Source organism: Mustela nivalis (genome assembly GCF_964662115.1).
Source record: "Mustela nivalis genome assembly, chromosome: 3".
NCBI classification, from domain to species: Eukaryota; Metazoa; Chordata; class Mammalia; order Carnivora; family Mustelidae; genus Mustela; species Mustela nivalis.
In genome coordinates, this window is record NC_139022.1 from 49,080,031 (window position 1) to 49,090,737 (window position 10,707).

The 10,707-nt window shown below is 35.6% G+C and overlaps 1 pseudogene across 1 annotated transcript; it reads left to right on the forward strand.

Annotated features, from left to right (window-relative positions):
* Positions 1 to 7,038: 7,038 nt before the first annotated feature.
* Positions 7,039 to 8,152, forward strand: LOC309861144 (large ribosomal subunit protein uL10 pseudogene; annotated as a pseudogene). Its single transcript has one exon. The product of its transcript is annotated as a large ribosomal subunit protein uL10 pseudogene (transcript).
* Positions 8,153 to 10,707: the final 2,555 nt, after the last annotated feature.

Consider the following 10,707-nt stretch of genomic DNA (forward strand, 5'->3'; position numbering starts at 1 on the left):
GATATCTCGCCAGAAAAGGCATATAGATGGCCCCCAAAAAAGCATAAAAAAGATGTTAAACATCATATGTCACAGAGATTGCAATGAAAACAGCAAGATAGTACTATGTAATTATTAGAAGAGCTAAAATCCAAATCATTAACAATACTAAATGCTGGTGAGGATGTAGAGCTACAGGAACTTTCATTCACTGCTGGTGGGAACACAAAATGATACAGACACTTTGGAAGAAGGCTTGGCAGTTTTCTTACACAACTACATATATACTTGTACCATACAATTAAGCAATCAGGCTACTAGGTATTTGCCCAACTGAGATGAAAATTTATGTCCATACAAACCCCCTGAACACAAATGTTTATAGTGGTTTTACTCATAACTGCCCAAAATTGGAAGCAATGGAAATGTTCTTCAATAAGTGAATGGATAAACAAACTGATCTACCCATACAAGGGAATATGATTCGGCAATAAAAAGAAATGGGGTACTAAGACACAAAAGGACATGAAGAAACTTAAATGTTTATTGCTAAATGAAAGAATCCAGTCTGAAAGGCTACATACTATACGATTGCAACCATATGATTTGTGTCCGAACTATACGATTGCAAATATATGATTTGCATCCGAAAAGCAAAGGTAAAGTATGGACTTTAGTTAATAGTAAGACATCAGTATCAGTTCATTAATTATATCAAATGTACCACACTATGCAAGTTAACAGGGGAAATTGTGGTAGCAAGCAAGAGAAGTATATGGGAACTCTCCCTACCGCTTGCTCTTTTTTTTTTTTTTTTTTTTGGTAAATCTAAAACTGTTGTTTAAAAAAGTCTCTTAATTGAAAAAAGTACAAATAGTTGTCTCATCCCTCAAAGCGCTTTTTCTAATGCTAATATTTTATATAACCATGGTAAAATTAATAAGAAACAGATAATTAACATTGGAAATATGTTATTAATTAAGCCACAGACTTTATTTTAATTCCACTATTTTTTCCACTGATGTCCTTTTCCTGTTCCAGGTTACTATCTGGTGTCTCACATTCCATTTAGTTGTAAAAATGTTAGTCTTTCTCTCTCTCTCCTTTTTTTTTTTTTTTTTTTGATCTTTAATGATCTTGACACTTTTGAAGAGTACTGATCAGTTATTTTGTAGCTTGTCCCTTAATTTGGATTGGTCTTAAGTTTTCTCATGATTAAATTAGGTTGTGGGTTTTGGTCAAGAATCCCATAAAAAATGGTACTGTGTCTTTCTTCTTATCAAGCATTTATGTCAGCATGTCTTCTTAGTGGTGATGTTATCCTTATTTACTTCATTCAGATGGTGTCTGCTGAATTTCTCTTCTGTAAACTACTGTATTTTCCTTTGTATTTAATGTAAGTATCTTGAAAGAGATAACTTTGAAACTATACAAATTCTATTTACTCTGAAATTTTTGCTTGTTAATTATAATATTCATCGGTGTATCCTGTTTCCAAAAATTATTACTGTGATATGTTCCCATTCCTGATTCTCTATTTCGACATCTCCTTTTAAATTTATCAATTGGAAAATTATAAGAGTAATATTTTCTTCTTAGTTGTTTATTTATACCAGAATAAACTTGTGCAAGAAGAGCACATTTAATTGTTGAGTCAAAACTCACAAAAAACATATGACATTTATGAATATCTATGCAACAAATAACAGAAACCAACTTTATAAAGCAAAAAGCAGTAAAAAAAAAGTAGTAAAGATGCAAAGAAACAACTACAAGTTAATAATATCAAGTTTCAACATTCATTCTCAGTATATTACAGATAAAGTGAACAAAATAAGTACCGATGTTAAAGATCTAAACAACATACACAATCATGCAGATTTTATGGATAATATTATATCCTGATACTACAGAATAGATCTTCTAAATATACCATTGGAGCAAAATATATTGATTGACTGTTTATAAAATATTAATCATATATTAGGTTACAAAGTCAACATCTGTAAATTCTGTAATGTAGAAATATTATAAACAATATTTCCTAACCACCATATGATACAAATAGAAATTATTCAAAAAAATATTTAAAGACACTTTCACCTAAAATTTTTAAAAAATTTTCCAAATATTTAATAATTTTCAAAATATTTAATAATTTGGGTAAAAGAGGAAATAAAATCTGAAATAATTATAACAAAATACTAAATATCAAAATCTATGGGATACATTTAAAAGAATGTCAGAGGAAAACTGATAGTTCTATATACTTCTATCAATTAAATCAAAGAATAAAAATAAAATAAAATTTAAAGCTTAAAAAATAGTAAATGAAAAGGAATCATTAAAGGGAATCATAATTAAGATAAAGCAAAATTAATGAGGTGAAATAAAGAAATAGATTGAATTTTGAAAAGATTAACAGAATAGACTAACTACAAGAAAATCTGATCAAGAAGCAAAAGGTGAAGCATAAATATACAAAATGAGAAATAAAAGACAAACAGTGATACAGAGAAAATTGTAGAAAGCATAAGAAACAAGTTTGCAGGGCTCTATGCAAATATACTTGAAAACCTACATAAACGGAATAACTAGTGAAATACAGATTAACAAAAGCAACAGTGTTTGAAAATGGAAATTTAGGCCAACTAATTTTAATAGAGGGAATTGAGAAGATTATCAAGGAACTATCCCACAGAAACACAGGCCAGATGCTTTCACAGGAGAAGTCTAAGAAATTCTTGAAGACCAGAGGTAGTCACAAGGTTCCATAAATTGTTCCAGAGCACTAAGGGTGAAGGAAAACTTCCTAATCATTTTTATGTAACAGATATAACTGAACCTGGTAGCATAAAAATTATAAACTAATATCATTTATGAATATTGTTACAAAATATTTAATAAAATATTAGTAGAGGGTAAAACATCACATTAAAGAAAGAGCATGCCATGATCAAGTGGAATTTATTATATAAATCAGGACTACAGTATTAGAGAACCATTAATATAATACACCATATTAATAAATATAAGGAATAAAACATGCAATTATCTCCATACATGTTGAAAGTTCCTTTGACAGAAATCAACACCCATTTCTAACAAACAAAAAAAAAAAAAGAAAAAAGGATTTTGTGGATACTCTCTTAACATGATTAAATATATAAACCCATGTTAAACTTAATAAATAACCCCTAGAGATAGTTCCACTCAGATTAAGAACAAAGAAAAATGCCCACAAACTTGACCCCATTCTACCTTGTACTGCTGCTGTTAGGTGATGCAAATAGATAGATCAATTAGAGAAATAAAAATTGGTTTAAAAGATCTGAAACTATCCGTATTTGCAGATGAAATTTTTGTTTGCCTAGAAAACCCTACCATATCAATAATAAAACTTAAAACTCTTAGGTATTCAGCTCAATAAAAATTAATATACAGAAATTAATTAGCTTTATACATTCAAATAGTAAGACATAATGGCAGGGAGAAATATCCCTCTTTCAATAGCAACAAAGAAGATTAAATACTTAAAAACAAAATTAACAAAAAATATCCAAAACCCATATGGGTTAAAGAAACATTTTAAACCACTCTTGAAAGATAAAAAGATATATATATATTTTTAAAAAGGTAAATTTGATAAAATGGAAAGATTTTTGTTCTTGGATTGGATGACTCGACATTGTAAAGTTATCAATTCTTCTTAAATGACTTCTAAAACTGATGCTTTAGAAGATTTTATGAACTCTGAAAAGTTTATACTAAAGTTAATATGTAAAAACAAATTTTCAAACCAAGACAAAACCAAAATGGAAAACTCTAAAGGACACATCATCTTACTAAACATGAAAATATATTGTAATATCTCTGGAACTAAAACAATGTAGGGCCAGAGCAGTAAGAGACAAACAGAATATATAAAGTCCAGAAATAGATCCAAGTGCATATGAAAATTTAGCATAAGATAAAGGTGGCATTGCAAATCACTGTGGAGGGGAAAAGATACTCTTTAAACAAAATGTGCTGGGCAATAGTTTTACTGCTTAGAAAAAGAAAGTTAAATACATACCTCAGAGCTTCTCAAAAATAAAACTCTAAATGAATCAAAAACCTAAATGTAATAAAGGAAAAAGGAAAAATTAAGCAGTATAAGTATTTTTTTTTTATTTCTTTATAAACTGGATGTGGGAAAAGTTTCCTAACTATGATTAAAAATCCAGACCATGAATTTAAGGTTAATAAATGTCACTAGGGACGCCTGAGTGGCTCAGTGGGTTAGGCAGCTGCCTTCGGCTCAGGTCATGATCCCAGCGTCCTGGGATCGAGTCCCGCATCGGGCTCCTTGCTCAGCAGGGAGCCTGCTTCTCCCTCTGCCTCTGCCTGCCATTCTGTCTGCCTGTGCTCGCTCTCTCCCCATCTCTCTCTCTGATAAATAAATAAAATCTTTAAAAAAAAAAATAAATGTCACTAATAAGAAATTTTAAACTTACTTAACAAATTAAAAAAAAAAAAACACCCATAGGAGCGCCTGGGTGGCTCAGTGGGTTAAAGCCTCTGCCTTCGGCTCAGGTCATGATCTCAGGGTCCTGGGATCGAGTCCCACATCGGGCTCTCAGCTCGGCGGGGAGCCTGCTTCCTCCTCTGTCTCTGCCCGACCCTGCCTACTTGTGATCTCTGTCAAATAAATAAATAAAATCTTTAAAAAAAAAATAAAAAAACATGTTCAAAATGACACTAGAAGAAAATATTTGCAACGTAAAGCTGCTATCCCAAATACATGAAAGACTCTTAAAAATGGATATGGAATGGGGTGCCTAGGTGGCACAGTTGGTTAAGTGACTGACTTGATTTTGGCTCAGGTCATTATCTCAGAGTGGTGAGATCAAGTCCTACATCAGTCTCTGTGCTCAGCACAGAGTCTGCTTGAGATTCTCTCTCTCTCCTTCCCCCTCTTCCCTTTCCCCTGCTCATAAGCTCTTTCTCTCTCTCTAAAATAAATAAATAAATAAATAATAAAATCGTTTTTAAAAGGGGGGGTATAAGAATGGCCTTTAAGTATGAGATAACATTTTCACTTACACTCATAGTTACAGACACACAAATTAAAACTACACTTAGATATAATTTTTCATGCATGAAGTTAAGGAAATTTTTTAAGTGTGATATCTTTTGGCTGGGTAATGAGAAAACAAACACTCTGGTGCATTTCTGGTAGATACTCAACTGGTGCAAGCCTTTTAGAATAGAATTTGGCAATATCTAACGAAAAATAGATAAGCATTTTCTATTTAACTCAGGGATCCCATGTCATTGTGACTTCAAAAAAGAAGCGAAAGGAGCCTGGGTGGCTCAGTGGGTTAAAGCCTCTGCCTTTGGCTCAGGTGATGATCCTGGGATTCTGGGATTCTGGGATCAAGCCCCGTCTCAGGCTCTCTGCTCAGCAGGGAGCCTGCTTCCCCCCCCCTGCCCCGCCTCTCTGCTTACTTGTGATCTCTCTGTCAAATAAATAAATAAAATCTTAAAAAAAAGAAGAAGAAGAAGAAGAAGAAGAAGAAGAAGAAGAAGAAGGAGGAGAAGGAAAAGAAGAAGAAGAAGAAGAAGAAGAAGAAGGAGAAGAAGGAGAAGAGAAGAAGGAGAAGAAGGAGAAGAAGGAGAAGAAGGAGAAGAAGGAGAAGAAGAAGAAGAAGAAGAAGAAGAAGAAGAAGAAGAAGAAGAAGAAGAAGAAGAAGAAGAAGAAGAAGAAGAAGAAGAAGAAGAAGAAGAAGGAGAAGAAGAAGAAGGAGAAGAAGAAGAAGAAGAAGAAGAGAAAACTGAACTGGGACAACATTTGTATTAAAAAAAAAGGAAATGTTTTTCTTAAAATCCCCCCAAAGACTCTCCCTATTATTCCTTAGCTCCAAATGTGTCAGTGACTCCTCACTCCAAGGAATTTGGGGAAGCAGGCAATGCTGTTAGCTGGGAACACTAACACCCTGAGTCTGGTTAGTAAGAGTTGTTACTAAGGGAAAGGGGGAGACTGGGAACTGGGGAGGCGGCTAAGCATGCCTGCCAGGGCTATGTGTACTTTCCAGAGGGTACTCATTGTCTTTTGATAGCCTTCTTGTATCTGCGGAAAGTCCCACATTCTGAATCCCATCTCAGAAGCCAGAATTCCCTTTTCTAGGATCTCTTGCATCTAAGACTGAGCATGTGACCTAGAATGGTAGTCAATGTGCCTGTGTGAAATTTCAGATCAGAAAATGAAAGAGTACCAGGAAATCCATCTTTAGGTGATTTTCCTTTTCAGGAACATTGATGATGAAAGAGCATCGCTGTTGTAAACTATAATGTTGGTTTCCAGTTGGTTTCGCATTAGGATCACTGCGAAAGTCATGGCCCAGTGTGGCTTATGTGTTAGGCCTCGCTGCACAGCCTCTAAGCCTGCTCCTTGGTTCACCCAGGCATGCTGCAGAATGCTAATGTAATTTAATATATTCTCTTTCTGCTTAAACGAGAATTTAAGTGTGCATCATAAATATCATATAATGTAAATAATAATCATCTAAACATATAAATGTATATGATAAAACATGTATAAAATAGATGATTATCATTTATATTATATAATATATATAATCTGTTTGTTAACTATCCCTCCTAGAATGTGAGTTCATGTGGACAGGAATCTTACCTCTCTTATTCAATTTCTTTTTTTTTTTAATTTCTCTTTTTCTTTATATTCTCCCCAGAGTCCAGCATAGACCATGGCAGGGACTCAATAAATATTTACTGAATTAGATAATGAATGAGGAAGAAACTTTTCCTTTGATATGTGAGAAAAGAAATAGGGAAGGCGATAAACTTAGATATGTTTGTAGGTGGGATGGTGGGAAGTTGAAATTCTATAGGAAGTTCTAAATATATCCTACTCTATCCTATAGGAATTAGAGTATATAAAACAAAACTAAGCTTTTTCTGATGACTTGGGATTATCATTATAATTATCAATTGTTTGCTATGCCTCAGTAAGACAAGGATAATACTAAAGGCCAAAATGCCATCAAGATATCCTGTTCAGCTCTCTCCAGGCGTCCTCGTGAGAGTGACATCGTCTTTAAACCCTGCGTGGCAATCCCTGACGCACCACCGTGATGCCCAGGGAAGACAGGGCGACCTGGAAGTCCAACTACTTCCTTAAGATTATCCAACTTTTGGATGATTATCCAAAATGCTTCATTGTGGGAGCAGACAATGTGGGTTCAAAGCAGATGCAGCAGATCCGCATGTCCCTCCGTGGAAAGGCTGTCGTGCTGATGGGCAAGAACACCATGATGCGCAAGGCCATCCGAGGGCATCTGGAGAACAACCCAGCTCTGGAAAAACTGTTACCTCATATCCGGGGGAATGTGGGCTTTGTGTTCACCAAGGAGGACCTCACTGAGATCAGGGACATGCTGCTGGCCAATAAGGTGCCAGCTGCTGCCCGTGCTGGTGCTATAGCCCCATGTGAGGTCACTGTGCCAGCCCAGAACACTGGTCTGGGGCCCAAGAAGACCTCCTTCTTCCAGGCTTTAGGCATCACCACTAAAATCTCCAGAGGAACCATTGAAATCCTGAGTGATGTGCAGCTGATTAAGACCGGAGACAAAGTGGGAGCCAGCGAAGCCACACTGCTGAACATGCTGAACATCTCCCCCTTCTCCTTTGGGCTGATCATCCAGCAGGTGTTTGACAATGGCAGCATCTACAACCCTGAAGTGCTTGACATTACAGAGGAAACTCTGCATTCTCGCTTCCTGGAGGGTGTCCGCAATGTTGCCAGCGTCTGTCTGCAGATAGGTTACCCAACTGTTGCATCAGTGCCCCATTCTATCATCAATGGATACAAGCGGGTCCTGGCTTTGTCTGTGGAGACTGATTACACCTTCCCACTTGCTGAAAAGGTCAAGGCCTTCTTGGCTGATCTATCTGCATTTGTGGCTGCTGCCCCTGTGGCCGCTGCCACCACTGCTGCACCTGCTGCTGCTGCAGCCCCAGCCAAGGTTGAAGCAAAGGAAGAGTCGGAGGAGTCGGATGAGGATATGGGATTTGGTCTCTTCGACTAATCAGCAAAAAGCAACAAATTCAGCCAAGTTTATTTGTGAAACAAGGAAATAAAGGCTTACTTCTCTTGAAAAAAAAAAAAAAAGATATCCTGTTCACATTAGGGTTTTTTTTTTTCCTATTTCTTTCCAGCTATTACCATGATTATTTCTTGTAATATTTGTAAACTTGTCTGATTCCTGACTTTCAGAAGCTCACATGGTATATTGGAGAGAAAATGGGTTTTAGAATTAAACAAGTCAATTTTTGAATTCTGGCTATATCCTTTAACACCGTTGTGTCCTTGACAATATTAAACACTTTGAGCTTCAATTTCTTCTTTGATAAAATGAAAGTAATAATACCAAATAAACAAAAATGTTGAGAATATTTTTAAAGAGTGTGTAAGGTTGTGGCACATCGTAAGTTCTCAACGAAATGTAGATGTTAGAAGAAAGTAGAGCTTAATCATTTTAGAACTCTAAGCATTTTAGCCCATTTCTTTGCTACATCAGGTACCTGATAAATATCTGGTGAATTCCTTCTGCTGTCAATGAATCCGTTTCCTTTTGCTTTCATGACAAGCTGTGTCCTACTGATGTTTTTGTCAGTTCTAAAAATTACGGCTTTTCTCTTTTTCCCATCTCTCATTTCTTTTTTGATTTTCTTTCTCCAGTTACAGGCATTTCTTCATTGCACTGTTGCAGTAAAATTTGATTTGTGTATATATCTCATGAGCCGGTACTTACCCTAGGTGCAAAATCATGCAGTCATTTTCTCTCTTCTAGTTTCTCCAAATGTCTGTTTGGTTTTGTTTCTTTGCTCCCTCCTCAAGCAGAAGATTTTGTAGTTTTTTTGTCTCCCCCCATCCCCCGCTGTGGCTAGAGAGGTTATTTCAGAGGTACTTGCTCTAAAAATGTTTTGCTGATTGAAGAAGACATTTACAATGAAGCTTCTCCTGATTTCCTATTGAAATACCTCCTAGAAAAATAAAAGGAAAAGAAAACTCTAACAAAAACCAGGACTGGGGGCACCTGGGTGGCTCAGAGGGTTAAGCCTCTGCCTTCAGCTCAGGTCATGATCCCAGGGTCCTGGGATCGAGTCCCACATCAGGCTCTCTGCTCAGCAGGGAGTCTGCTTCCCTCCCTGCTTTGCCTGCCTCTCTGCCTGCTTGTGATCTCTGTCTGTCAAATAAATAAATAAAATCTTTAAAAAAAAAAAAAAAACCAGGACTGTCAGTCAACTGATTGTCAGAATCTCAGAGGATTTTCTACTTCATGAAACCTCACAGTATGTTGCATTCAGAGACTGACCCACAGGAAATAAAGTCTGAATGTCCAAAAGTAGGTAAGAATACTATCTATTTTTTTACCTCCATTGTCTGTTCAATCCTATATTTGTAGTTTAGTCAAGAAAGGAAACATTATGTGCTGACAAAGTTGCCACGATAACAAAAGGTACAACTGCCAGCAAAAACTCCTATAAAATATTCACATATCTATTCTTGGTAGATAAGTCTATTTGGCTGTATGGACACAAGGAGCTCCTCAAATAGCTTCAGAAGCCAAAGTTCCATAATTGGCTTCTCTGAAACCCAACCTTAGGAGCATCAGAAGGTCAGAGGCTATTGTGCTAATTTGGGATTTAGACTGATAAACTCAATACAGTTTGAGAATATAGCTCACTTAAAAGCAAATCATCTTTTTGACATCCTTCAGGTAGATGTGGGTTTATTTTGTTTTATGCGTGTTTGTTTTTCTCTCTACCCACTCTACCAGCTCCAAGCCCAGCAGCATAAGTACAAAATGTTGGAGGTGGTACCAATGAGCAGCAGAGTTTTGATACACCTAATTAGTGATAACAGAGTGTACTAACTGCCTTACTGTTTATTTCATCAGTGGTTGGCAAAGATGGATATGCATTTAATTTGGGTTTCTGTAGCTTGTAATGGCCCACTTAGTCACTTAGTTTATTATAACCTTTGTGTGAGTTACCTGGACCAAGATAATTTGTACCTGAGAACTTCAGTAATAACATAATTGGAGAAAGATGTGAGATAATAGATGGTTGTGGTTGTGATAATTTGTTACACAGCAACTGATAATTAATACCAATAATGATTTTATAATACCTTTTTAAAATATTGCTTTAAAACAATAAGTAAAATATTACTGTAAATTGAAAATTATTTTATTATTAAAATAAATAAATAAATAAATAGTTTTATTGTAAATAAAAAAGATAAATATTGTTTCAATTTTTTTTTAACAGTGTAGAAAGAAGATCTGATCAAGAAAGAAGAGTCAACTGCAGTTATTTATGGTCATTCAGAAAAGAAAAAATGAACATCTTATAAACTGCAATGACTTTTCACTTTAATCACACCTAAGCCTCATAAGGGGTCCAGATGGCAGCCAAGGAATGTGGTAGGTCCAGAAAGGCTTCCTGTCTGAGCAATATCATACTTCAAATCAACCAAACTGGACTGGACCTCCAACTTTCATATATCAACTCCCACAATTCTGGTTGCTAGATTACTCTGCATCTGCTTACCATTTCTATCCAACAGTTGGTTGGCAGTCAATTAAATAAGGAAGTGGGGAAGCATTCAAGAGTTTAGCTTTAAGCTATAATACCCAATATAATAGTGGGAGTTGGAAT